This window comes from Pipra filicauda, unplaced genomic scaffold, assembly GCF_003945595.2.
Source record: "Pipra filicauda isolate LSUMZ 115617 unplaced genomic scaffold, ASM394559v2 scaffold91_size2508729_pilon, whole genome shotgun sequence".
In the NCBI taxonomy this organism is placed as follows: Eukaryota; Metazoa; Chordata; class Aves; order Passeriformes; family Pipridae; genus Pipra; species Pipra filicauda.
Window position 1 is genome coordinate 402,983 of NW_024105109.1, and position 13,466 is coordinate 416,448.

Below are 13,466 nucleotides of genomic sequence, written 5' to 3' on the forward strand. Positions count from 1 at the left end.
CTTCCTAAAATGAACCCTATCCTAAAATTATTGAAGTCTATTCCTTCCTACCAGGGGCCTGAATGTCATGCTTAAGTGTGTCCAACGTGCATATATCCTGCTTTGCTAATGACTCATTCTCCAAGCGACCATACCGCCCTTCAGCAGAACAGCAGTAGCAGATACCCAATGTTGCTGCCCCCTTAGCCCCTGCACTGCTATCCCTTCACTAGTCTCAAAGGAGGGGAGGGAGAAAAGTGTTTACAGCTGATGCTCTCCTACTTGCAGATGGCTCAGTTCTCAGTGTGGATGTGGCACTTAGGGACATGGTTTAGTGGCGGACTTGGCAGTTTTGGGTTAACAGTTGGACTCCATGATCTTAAAGGTCTTTTACAACCCAATGAATTCTGTGGTTCTGTGATAGGGCAGTAGTTAGACCTCAGTCATTTTGATGTTAATGTTAAAATGAGCCAGAAGACAGCCCACTATATCTGTGTCACTGAGAAGTGTATGATTAATGTGTTTGTGCCTTACAGCTTCTGCTCTCCACTCAGAGCTTTTATCCTTCTAAGCTATTACCCCTCCCATGGAAGACGTGCTGAACACAAGCACCACATAAACAAAGATACCTCCCTCTACCCTCTTCAAATTGTCTTGAGTGTGACTTAGGTTGAATCTAAGCCTTTACATAGAGTGCAGTCCACCAGTGGGCATCTGGTATACTCTGGACAACGCCATTTTTTTCACAGATTGTATTTTGGTGCCAAAACCTCCTCTAGCGTTCATGCTTGACTGCACTGAATATCTTCTTTTGAACCTTCAAGTAAGGCTGCCTTAAATAGGAACCCACATGTCTTTGTTCATGAGTCAAGCAAAATCACAGAATAACTGAGGCTGACAGGGGTATCCAGTTCAGTTACTGTCCTTGCCAGTTCTGTGGTCCAGGGTCATAATCAAAATATGAAGCTTGAATCAGGTTGCTCAAGACCTTGTGGAATTTTAAGCATGTTCAGTGCTAATGATTTCACAGTCTCCCTGGGCACCTGGTTCTCTGAACAGAGCAACACATAGCCAATGTCAGCTGTGGTGCAAAGCACAGCAGCCACATTTAATCTATAATTGTCAAAATGGGGCCTTTGTGAAGAAGGCCCTTACTCGGTGCCCCTCACGCAGACAGCTGCAGGTGACCAGCTCTTTCTTCAAGTTAGCTACTCTCTGTCAGGTATGAAACAGCTCTCAGTTTCCCTACAGGCATGCAAAGCCTCACTACCCACACCTCTGTGTTTCCAACAGCGCCCTGCTGAGGTCTAGGCAAGCCCAGCATCATTGTGGTTGGCCCCAGCATGTGCCCACCACTGGCCATGTATTGGCAGAGATTCAAACCCTGACGTCCTGTTTACACTGGCCCAAAGTCTGAGTCCTTTTGGCATAACACAGCAAGTGTTGCAAAACCAAGTATAAAATGAATTTTAAAAATGCAGCAGGCAAACTCCACAGATCTTTCAGCCTTGAAGTACACAATATCCTTGAAATTAAGTACACTATATACTTTTAACAATTTTTTTTTCAATTAAGGCTTTTGCTTACCTTTCTTATCCTAAATATTGTATTCAACATCCTGCTGTAAGCAGCTCTTAATTAGCATGTCAGTCAGCATTTTATCACCAGGGTTCACAGCAAGGAGGCTCAGCTGTGCAATGCAGAAGGCAGACCTTGGATTTACTACTGAACCATGCGGTGGTCTATACTGGATAGCGAAGTTTCCCGGTGCAGCCTACCTCTGTGTTACCAGTTCATGTAATTTCCAGCACAATGGGGCATTCACCCCCTTATTCTACTGAAATAGACACGAATGATAAAAGAGAAAAAAATTATGACCCAGCTGCTGAGGAGAGAAAAAAAAAAGAAATAGAAAGGCATTAAGACACTGTTATTCTGCATGCTCCTGGAAACAAACTGGGCCACATGGAGAGCACCTGCAATATTGTCCTCTTGTCAAGCCAGCTGTGTTGGGGCCGAAGGGCTTCCTTTCCTTCCAGAAGAACATTCATTAATTTATTTCCTGATCCTTAGCTCTTTCTCTCTCTCCTGCTTTTTCTTTTTCTTTTTCTTTTTTTCTTTTTCTTTTTTCTTTTTTTTTTTGGCATTATGTTTCTAATAAAATGCTGCCTGTGGCAATTTTTCCCTCTGGCCACAGAGAAGATGAGTGATTTCTGCTCCAGACTGTCTGCTTGTTCATGAATGGCAGTTTGGCTGCCTTCACACTGCTTATTACTTGGCAAACATTCCTGCAAGTCGGCGCACACCATGTGCATGTTGAGAAAGCTCTTGCTGGGGGGAATAGCAAAAATTCCAGTTTCATTCAGGGTCCGTATAAGTGATGCACCTCATTGCAGGATTTTGGTGCTTGATTATTTTTTTTACTTTCAGGTACCTGTGTCCTACTGGGTTACATTTCCCAGCATGACCCATAAGACCGAGTTGGCTTGAGCCCAAGGTGTCCCAGCCTGGTTGTCCTGAGCACATTTCCTCACCATGCCTTGATCTATTGGCAGATCTCACCTGTTTTTGACCTCTGGCAGCTGAACAGCCTTGCTCATGGGCAGAAAACTGAGGAGATAGTCAGTGGATTGCTGAAATACAGCCAGATTGTGAGGCTCTTGAGAGGACCGAGCCCAGGAAATAGACTTACAGTTCTTCACTAATGAATGCTTTGAGCACCATCTAATCACTTCATGAAGAGGCAAAGGCAAAAGGCAGCTCATAAATTATTTATTGTGAACTATTTGCTCAGTTATAATGGTGATAAAACCATATCTTCAGACAGTTTCATTTAGGTAGCTAAACTCTTAAAAAAATTAGATGGTCACCTGATTGAGTTGGCGTGATTAAACCCTCCCTGCTGAAATGTCTCTTTCACAAGTACACTGCTATGTGAAACAAGGGGGAGCAAAGACCCTTGGCATTTCTTCCAGGGTTAATCATCTCACGTGTGTCACAGGAGAGAGCACTCACAGCTGAAAACACTTCCCCTCTTTCTGCTCCATTGCAGCAAGGCCTTTCTATGGAAGAAACAAAAAGCAATTCACCTTGCATTCTTTTTTCACCCATCCATGGCTTCGAGCCCAGGGTGTCAGCACCCCCGCCCAGCCAATCCTTTCCTCAGCACCTTTAGATGCCCAAACGGGGACTGCAGTGACTTCCCTCCTGCCTCTGGTTTTGGACTGGGGTGCTGGTCTTTCTCTCATTGCGTTTGCGTCTCCAAACAAGACCTGAAACAGATATTTGGGTTTAAAAGCTGAGCTTGCCCTGCACAACCTCGCAAAGGGCACCTCACCATTGCTTCTGCTCAGGCTGGAGCCATGCCCTTCCACGTGCACCCCTCTGCCCCTCGGCCTCATCCTTACCCCAACAGGGACTGCCCTGACCACCAGGGGCTGTCCGTCTCTAGAAACAGCACCTGAGTAAACAAACCCATTGCATACATCTGTTTAACACACTGCCACTCTGCTTATTTAGGGCAGGCACAATGCAGAGAAAGGTAAGCAAAAAAGAACTACACATCAGATGTGTTTCTAAGCAGCTTTCATGGAGATAGATGGTGGTCACGTTTCCAGCCAGGCTTTCTGTCTTTCCGCTCCACGAGTGGTTGCGTGAGGCTCCTCAGACCATAGTTGTCTCCTTATCTTTCTGGAGAAGACGACCACATTGTTCCCTCCTGACACCCCTGAAGTGAAGCTTCCTCCAGTTTGTTATTCACATGAGCAACTCACGTTAGCCCAACCAACTTCACCTTTGACTCTCTACCCCTCCCCATGAATCCCACCCACTGAGCCAGGAATGAAAACACCCCTTTAACATTTCCAGCCCTGTGTGAGCAGGTGTTTCTGTATTGTACAGCTCATCCCCCCACCACTGTAACGTAAGAACCTTTGAAATGTCTTTGTTTTTGCAGAGTGCTTCCGCCCCAGATGCATGTGTGTGGGGTATAGGGAAGTTATTTATTTTGAATGAGCTAAACTGACTTTGGATGCAGATCCTGTTATCAGAGCTGTATGGTGAGCTATAGAAATGGAGCTTTCACCCCACCTCAACAGAGCCCAAACGTGCCGCTTTCCATGCCGCACAAAAAGCTCCAGAAATAGATTTCCTTCTGTTAGAAATACGCCAGGGTCCTCATGATTCAACCTTTCGGGAGACCATTTAAAGTTACAAAATGTTTTACAGAAACTATGGATTGCATCTAATTCCTGCTTTCACTTGAAGGTGAAAACTGTCTTTCTAGTTCTCAAACAGAAGCCAGTATAAACTTCTCCTCAGATAAACATCTGTCTTTCTGTGGCTGCAAATGTTTGGCTCTTCAGGCTGGTCTTTATCTGACTTCCTTATACGTGTATGTGAATGCTGAGAGGATCACTGCACTCATCTAGCAAGGCTGTCTATGCTCTGACTACCCAGTAAAATAAGATTATAAAGATATCTGTATTAAATTGGGAATACATTGTTTGGTAATGTATAAGAAATGCCTCCCCAGACCCAGAAGTGCCACGGGTTGTTGCCTGAGAGAATGAGATGGAAATACAAAGCCTACTTTGGGCTCTTTCAGCACATTATCGCAGTGATTTTTTTGAGCATCATTTAAAGTAAAGTACTATTTTTTGAAAGAGCAAAGCTTTTTACACAGGGCCTGGAATGACAAAAACAGTGTTTCATCTTTGATCCAACAAAACTGAACTAAAGGCTGTCAGAGAAAGAATCCAGTGCAAGAAAACACAAAGCCTATCTGCTCACACCACCAAGAAAAAGAGCTATGCGGTGCTGCCACCAAGGAGAATTATAATTTGCAGCACATGGGTTAGCAGGCAACATATTCAGGTGCAGCCCATCCATAAGAGAGGTACTTAGCAAGTGAAAGATGATAACTGCTAGTATTTGAATCCAGACTTATTTCTGGAAAGGTGATGTTTCCTCCTTTGGTGAAATTAAAGCCAAGGTACCGATTCTCTTCAACCAATTTACTTGCTTTCCATAAACCATCCAGTGCTTCTGGAGGCAAAAGAAAGTAGGTCATACCTTTAATTAGCTAAAAGGTTTTGACAGAACATAAATCTCATACCAACACTTTTAATTTTCCAGTTGTTAAGCCTTGTACAGTTTTACACAGATTTGCTCATGTGCTTTGGCTCAACCCCTTTTGCTCAACTAATCCCCATGTGAGAAGCAGGAGCAGTCTTTCTGTGACATGACAACATCACCAACACTTCAGCCTCACCACTGAGGAGGAGTCTGCAGAGGCAACTTGCAGGGGATTAGACCATTTCTTGCTTTGAATGGCATTGAGGAATGTTCCCGTGTTTCAAGCAAAAGGACATCTCCTATTAAGTAGCAGGTTGCTTAGCTTCTGTACATCTGGAAAGAACATGTAAGCCTTATTAAATAAGGGGGGGTGAGGGAAAAAACAATTTTATTTTAATACAAGAATGTTAACATTAACTTGCTTGCCTTGAAATGATTTCTGGAATAGTTGCTTTAAGAACCTAACCTGAAAAAAGCCATAGGAAATGGAGGAAAGAATTTAAATTAACTTATTTCAACATTTCTAAATTGTTTAGGTTAATCACAGTAAACCAAACAGGATTCAGTCATACTTAAACACAGCCTTTGCCCAAGTATAAACTGTTTACTATAGCCATGACACACAACCAGACAAAATTCATTCCTGATCTGAGGAAGAGTCCAATTTAGTTTTATTATTTGGCAGAGCAAGGTTCACTTTTCAATGTAAAACAGTCTCAAAATCTCCCGAGAGCAAGCAAGCAATTCAGCAGAGTCTCACCATCTTCACCACATCAACGGCTTGGCCTAAAGTTGGCTCCTACAGCCAGGCAAGAGTGGGTCTGCCCAGGGCCACACGGAAGTGGGGCTGCACAAGGAGCCAGGAGAGAGCCTGAGCATGGGCATCAAACGGTCAGACAGCTGAAATTTGGAAAGAAGAAGCCTACTCCATGTGCTTTCATGAGTTTACATTAGGATCATCCCTTCACTCCACTGTAACACTGCTGAGGTCAGTAGAATTGACTTCAGTAATTTGACTTATTATTGTAGCCAGATTTTTAGTACAGACAATGTGCTTTTCCCACCAACAAATGGAGAGTGCTTATAGACTATCTTAAAGACTGGTTGTTCTTTTCTTTAAGTGCCTTTACATTGGTGCTAATAATACAAAGTATTTGGTTCAAAAGTCCAAGCAAGAAATACAATGGATTTTTACAAAGAAATTTTTGCCTTTCGATTTTCAAATGAACATGTTGACAATCCTTGCTGAGGCCTGATTGCCACACATGATGGCTAGGCTGGAGCTCTCTATTTCTGCACTACTTGCCCTGATGTGCAAAATCAATCATGTTAGCTCATGATTGTCAATCATGTTAGAGGAGATGGAAACTTATTTCATGCACAAATGTATGAAAGAAGTTTTGGATACAGGGTCAGACAGGTCAAACAATGATGTTCATCTTTTTCATCTCCTTTTCCGTACGTGGGGCCAACACATTAGCAATTGGAATGTATGAATGCTACCAAGTGAATGTCTACTCTCACCTTCATAGCAACACACGTCTTGCTTGAGACATGTATCTTGGCAATAATAAAATTATTAACTTGAGGATATCAAATGCTCTGAAGAATAACTTGCATCTGCTTGTGACTCCATTTTGCTATACTTTATGGAAAGAGTTACATTTTTAAATAACTACTTTAATTGTTTTCCAGGAGAAATTAAAATGAAATCATAAGTATTATGAGCCACATCTTGTGCTTTCATTAAGACAATAATTATGGGGAAAGGGTTCTTAATCAGGCAAGGGAAAGTAGCTCTTTTTTTTTTAATGTCATATCTCCTACGTGATTATCTCATCAGGCTCAACACTCCAGAACCAGAGCAATATCTTTGCCTTCCAGTTCTAAAGAAACCTGGCCAACTAAAGGTATGTTTTATGAAGAAAAACATTTTAAAAACAAAAACAAAACACCCCAAACAAACAAACAAACCCCAAATAAACAAAGAAAAAAAAAGAAAAAAAAAAAAGAAAAAAAACCAGAGAAAATTAAACCCATCAAGAAAAACTTCTCTCTAGCTACGATCAAACAATAAAAGCCTAATTCATGAAATAGCACAGGATAAGAAAAGGGTGGAAAATGCTTAGTATATTGTATTGTTTCAGCCTGACCGATCTGGGTGAAATTCATCCTCACAATTTCAGATCTATTCAAGCTTCTCTTTGACTATTCCGACTTCCCTGCATAAAATGGGAGTACACGTCTGGCTCCAAATCCAAATGCATGTCCCAGCAACACCATGACTCTGTACCAAGGCAAGACTAGGTACTCCACCATCTTCCCCTCCCAGACCCTTTCTTTCCCATAGAGTTAGCAGCTAGGCACATGGCCTCAACAGGACTTCCAGCACCTTCCAGGCTCAGCTCCATCCACAGCCAACCTGAGGTTCAGCCACTAAAGGACCAAACCCTCTGAGCTGGAACATGACCCACTGAGGATTTCTGAGGGTGCACAGCTTGCTCCTACATTGTCAAAGGGGCGGAGGTGGCACTTACCATTTGAAAGAGTGCAAAAAGAGCTGGAGAACCCATTCAGTTTCCTGTGTCTCAGAAAATTACAAGGGGTGGGAAGAATCAAACTATTTGAAGGCGACTGAAAAATGAGAAGAGAGTAGGAATCAAAATGGATTCATCATGATTTTTTTTCCCTAGAGAGCAGTAGCTCTTGTAAAATGAAGAAGATACAATAAACATTGTATGTCTTGAGCTTAGAAAGGCTTTTAACATCACATCAAGTGATACTCTTGTTCACAAACTAGGGAAATGCTGTCTAAATTCAAGCAGAGTGAGCACTGGCTTGAAAGACATAATAGTTCCTATACAGACTCCCAGGCAGCATTGAGTATGGTTCTGCAGCTACTCTAGTCTAGTTCCTATTCAGTGTTTTAAGTAATGGTCTAGGTGATGGACAAAAATACATGCTTTGGACAAACTGCATCATGCTATGAGAGGCTGCAAGTGTGCTGCAGGACTGATTGACAATTCAAATTGTTCTAGACAGATTGAACAAATTTTTTGAAAAAAATATTATCCTCTTTAGTAGGAGCACTTAAAAAGGAGTAATTAAATGTACAAATATCTAATAGGGAAAAGCCACTTAGAGTAGTTGGCCAAAGAAGCACTAGTGCTCAGAGTGGATCACAAACCTGACAAGACTCAACCACATCTTGCTGTTACAAAAGAGGGCAAACATCATGCTGGGATGTATAAAGAGATGTACAAAGTGATCCTGCCACTCTTAAAACCTGGTGAGATTACAGAGGACTGTTCTGTCTTGTTTTGGGCAGCAGAATAATCAGCAGACTTTCAAATATGGCTTCCGAGGTAAAATGGGAGGAATGACTGTAATGCAGGACTAGAAAAGAAGACAAAGGATAATAAGATTATAATCTTTGAACATGTAGAAGTCACAAAGAAGAAAAATACATGTTGGCCCTAATCATGGTGGAGATCAAGCACAGAAGGGAAAATCTAGATTATTCATTATGAAACAATGGGAAGGCTGCAGGTTGTCCAGCATTTTTGGTCATGAATTATAGACTAGGCAAAGGTTAGACACTAGTTCTCTAGTGTATCACTGATCCTATCTCAGGATGGAGGTCATATCTTCTCAATGACATCTTGAGATCTTTTCCTGCTGCAGGAGTTGCAGGTCTCTGTTCAGTCTGTGCCTCCAAAGGTCTGAGTTCAGAGTAGTCAAGAAGCTGGAAATTTTGTTCTATGAGAAATTCCAAAATATGCTGGAGCACGAAGGCAGGACATCTTCTTTTGCAACTCCCTGTAGAACACTGGTACCTCTCATGGAAAGGAAAATATAACAAAAAGTCCCAACAGTTGGATTGCTTCAGAATAAATGTCCCACTCTACTCTGCACTGGTGCAGACTCGTCTTGAGTCCTGTGTGCAGTTTTGGGCACCACAATATAAAAAAGACGTTAAGCTATTAGAAAGCACCCGAAGTAGGGCAATGAAGATGGTAAAGAGCCTTGAGGGGAAGCCATATGAGGAGTGGCTGAGGGTACTTGGTCTCTTCAGCCTGTAGAAGAGGAGACTGAGAGGAGACCTCATTGCAGAGTACAGGGGAAGAGGAAGGCAGGTACCAATCTCTTCACTCTCATGACCAATGACAGGACTCAAGGAAAAAGCATGAAGCTGAGTGGGAGGAGGTTTAGGTTGGATATCAGGACAAGTTTTTTCACCCAGAGGGTGATTGGGCACTGGAAAAGGCTCCCCAGGGAAGTTATCACAGCAGCAAGCCTGCCTGAGTTCAGGAAGTATTTGGACAATGCTCTCAGGCACATGGTGTGATTCTTGGGGGTGTCCTGTGTGGGGCTGGGAGTTGGACTTGGTGATCCTGATGCGTCCCTTCCAACTCAGTATATTGATTCTATGAAAAAATCAAGCCTGGAAACTGAGCACTCAGAGGCCATACAACTTACAAGAGGCTTGTATGATCCTGACTCCATTTTTAGCCTTGGTAAAAAGAAAGGGTAAGGAATTACTGCTCAACTGAGAGGCTCAAAATAGGGAAAGTGAATTTTTTATGTTGCCCTGAGTTCTTCATTGCTCAGCTTGGATGCCACACACACACCAGTGTCATCATGAGTTACATAGCATGGAAATACATTCTGGTCACTATTTAGGCAGGATGACAAGAAATAATCACAGGTCTGCATATATTTCCCTAAAATCTATTAAAATTCAATGTTTTCACAGGAGACTGCCTAAATCAAAGCAATATTTTCTGACATTCTGGTCATTTTTGCCTGAAGAATCTCAAGAAATTTTACTTCCAATTCCCTCCTCTGCCACATGTGAGACACCCAGGAGCGCTCTTTGGAAGAGACATCCTGAGTGTGGAACAAGTTGGTTACCAGAGGACACACCAGTAGATGGAGCACACGACTCTGCAGTGCTGTGCTTTGGCTCTGTAGCACCAATTAATATTCTCACTGTTCACTGCTCACAGCTTGAGATAAGAGCTGGACCAGTCACTGAGCCTGCTGCCCACATAGCATTTCCTTCCTGCTATACTCCAGATGAGAGGCTAGATCTGCTTTGATGTTTACCACTGAATTTCTTGGATGGTTGACTTTATTTACATGTCATTTAGGCTTAGCTCATACACTGCCATTTATGCTATCATTATACTTATCTCCACAATTTTCTGTTTTGCAAGTGTTTAACATGATCTACCTCTAACCAAGAAGTTCTTGCAGCTTTTTGCAAGTCCTCAAAGACTTCGCACTTTGTTTGACTTAGTCTCCCCTGCCACATGTTCTTAAAAATCACCTAGTTATTCATGCATGTCAAACTCTAAAATTTCCAGCATAGCTTCATCAGCAAACTTCATGAACATATGTCTGATCTTTCTAGAAGGGTTAGTGATGAAAGCATGAAGTTAGATTAGTTCAGGATCAATACCAAGGTATAACTTTCTCCATTATTTGTTTTCATCTTTCACTAGATAATCCTACCCACCTTACATTTTCAGTCCTGCTTCCCATCTTATGTAGGTTTTCCCAAATGATACAACAGCAAATACTTTAAGAGTCCAGTCTAGAAAATCAATTTTTCTATTCCCAGAAATCTCTCTGGCTAGTCTAGTAGCATTTCCCTCTGCTAAGCCCGTATCACAGTATGTCCCATTTTTCACTCACTACTGTCTCCTGGTAGTGACTCCTTCAACAATTTTTCTAAAGCCACGGTGCAAGTTTTCACAAAATAGAAGTTTTAAGTTCCTTGTGTATCATTCATCTGTAAAACAGAACAACTAACATTTCTTTCTCCCACTCTTTGCCTTATTCAGTTTCACAAGGCTAAACTGATCTCCCACGTGAAGTCACGATTTTGGTGTTACCATAGTTCCAACAGAAGTGAGCGATTGTTGTCTGAGCATCTAGATAGGAGAAAAGGAGGGCAAAACATCACATCAATATACCAACCTGGCACTGCTTTTGCTTCAGCTTTCAATCTTACCTCTTTTGCTACACTTTCCCTGTAGCTCCAAATACTGAAAATATCCCTATGAAAAAATGTACAGGCATGAGAGAGGGCACAGAAACAGAGGAAGAATAAAATCCATATCACCTGGCATGAAAAGGGAATATGGATAAAGCTGCCAGTGTCAGTGCATGCCAGATTTAAGGAGTCGCTTCCCAGAATGACAAGCTGGGTAAAAGTCTCTTGGAAGAACAGCGTTGGGCAGAGGACAATATCGACCACACAGTCCCAAAGGCAGATGTTACGTTCCATGGGCCCGTGCTATTTCATGGCAAGTGCTTTTATCATACTTTCTATTTTTAAATAGTTTTGTACAAGTTACTTACATGAAAGAAACTACTCCATCAAAACAGAACATCTGCGTTTGACAGAATTATTAAGAGTCTCCATCCTTCACTTTCTATTATTTACCTTCATCCTTGATAAAATAAAAATTTTACTGGTTTTCTTTAAAAGATTTTAAAAATGTGATCCATTGTTCTTGAGTTGCACATGAGCTACCAAGGCTGAAAGTGGTCATCTTTGTTGGACCTTTTAAAGATTACCCCTTCAGTGTCACTTTTATTATTGAGACTTCTTTAAAACAAACTTTACCCTGATATATACAAAAATCGTTAATGTGTAAGCATGTACAAAGCGTCCAGCCTTCTGAAGGGGTTTCTCTAGGACAGTGGATGGACATGGCATGCTGGGGCAGACTGCTGCAGCGCCAGGGTATGTGCTTCCCCACTCTACCCCTGCAGCAGAGACACAAGGCACAGCCACGTACAATAGATTTAGCTGAGGTTAATCGTTCGCACGACCATTGTTTCCTTCTGTGGGTTTGCCTTGAAACCTTTGACACTCCCCTTATTGCAGTGCAAATTGCCTCATTTTGTTTTGTTTCTCAAAGTAATTTTTGGTTGATTATTGTGTAGTTACAGAATTACAGTAATAACATCTAATTGTACATCTGAAGCAAAACCATGTAATTGTGGGAGACTAGATTCAATTTAAAGAAAGAAAAACCCTCCACCAGGGTTTCTTGTGCTTACAGTGCTTTTGCCAGGCAGTGTTGCTTTGATTGCATCTAACCTGCAATTAGCATGAGCAATTAAGACAAAATTAACGTGTGCAATTGCATTATTTCAGGATGTAACAGTAGTAATATTTAGCAGTTACTGAACTAGACACAGTGCTTATAAGCTCAAATAACTATCAGCATTTACTAGTTACACCACAGAAAGGAGGACAGGTGTGAGTTGGCCCTACCTACAGCAACTGATTTCCAGGATGAACAAGCTTTATTCGCCTGCTGAAAGCCCATGGAAGCAACCAATGGGGAAAAGAGGCTGGGCAGTTTTGGCACTGTTGAAAGAGTGGGACCCAAATGCCACTTTCAGCTTACTTTTGGCTTGTCACAGAGCTCACATGTGACATAATAGAGAGAGCAAGCTTAACATTTAGTATTTCTGAATTATTCTCCTCTGCCTTCAATATTTCATATCAGTTTTGTAAGTCCTATAAAGGTACAAGGATTTAAAAGTAAAAATTACTTGAGCATGAATTAATGCTGTGATCTGTGTATATGAGGAAGCCTCAGGCAACATAACAGGCTTTTACATACTCCTACCATTCTGGGAATGCAACTCTACCAGTTTTACCACGCCTTTCTCAAAGGACATTTCTTGTCCTTTAGGGACAAGGTCAAATGCTATTTGAAAAGCATCTTAATGAACCACTGAAGGATACAAATGAAAATACATTTCAATTCAGTCTCACAGAAATAAAGATGTATCTAAACCTGTAGGCACGACCTCAACTAGATAAACTGAGATGTTCAGAGTGCAAAACTGCTGGTATTAAAATGGAAGATCCCAGTCATAAAACTCAGGGCCCAATCCAGGAAGGGTTTCCAGTTACACCAGTGGGAGTTAGAAGCACTAAAATCACACATAACCACACTCTAATGATTAGTATTAATCAATCACAGAAACTCATAATAGAAGTCCTAAGACGGGGTCTACCGGCTCTAGGCATACTGATTTATGTGAGTGATTTTTTGCACATGGACCCATCACAAAATGCCCAAAGGTCTCCCAAGATGCAGCCACCCAAGCAAGAGCAAAAACTGCCTCAGCATCCCTTCTGTCTAAGTATTTCTTTCCTCTTCTATTGAAAAATTATTAGGGGTAGACAAGAAATTACAGTCAACCAATGGATCAGGTTCTACACTGATTTATGCATGTACCTCACTACTTCCAGAATTTGGTACTTCTCAGTAATTAGGAGCAGGAGTTCATGAGCCAATCTCAACTAGCTAGAACAGACAAAAAAAAATTAAATGCATTTCTGCGCAGACAACTTATCTTCTGCATTTGAAAGCAAG

General features: G+C 41.7%; 1 long non-coding RNA gene across 1 annotated transcript; it reads right to left on the reverse strand.

The window, feature by feature from the left end:
- Positions 1–4,948: 4,948 nt before the first annotated feature.
- Positions 4,949–11,125, reverse strand: LOC120325285. The gene is made up of 3 exons (XR_005567207.1): positions 11,075–11,125; positions 7,593–7,689; positions 4,949–5,388 (listed from the first exon to the last, which is right to left on the reverse strand). It is a non-coding gene; the product is annotated as an uncharacterized LOC120325285 (long non-coding RNA).
- Positions 11,126–13,466: the final 2,341 nt, after the last annotated feature.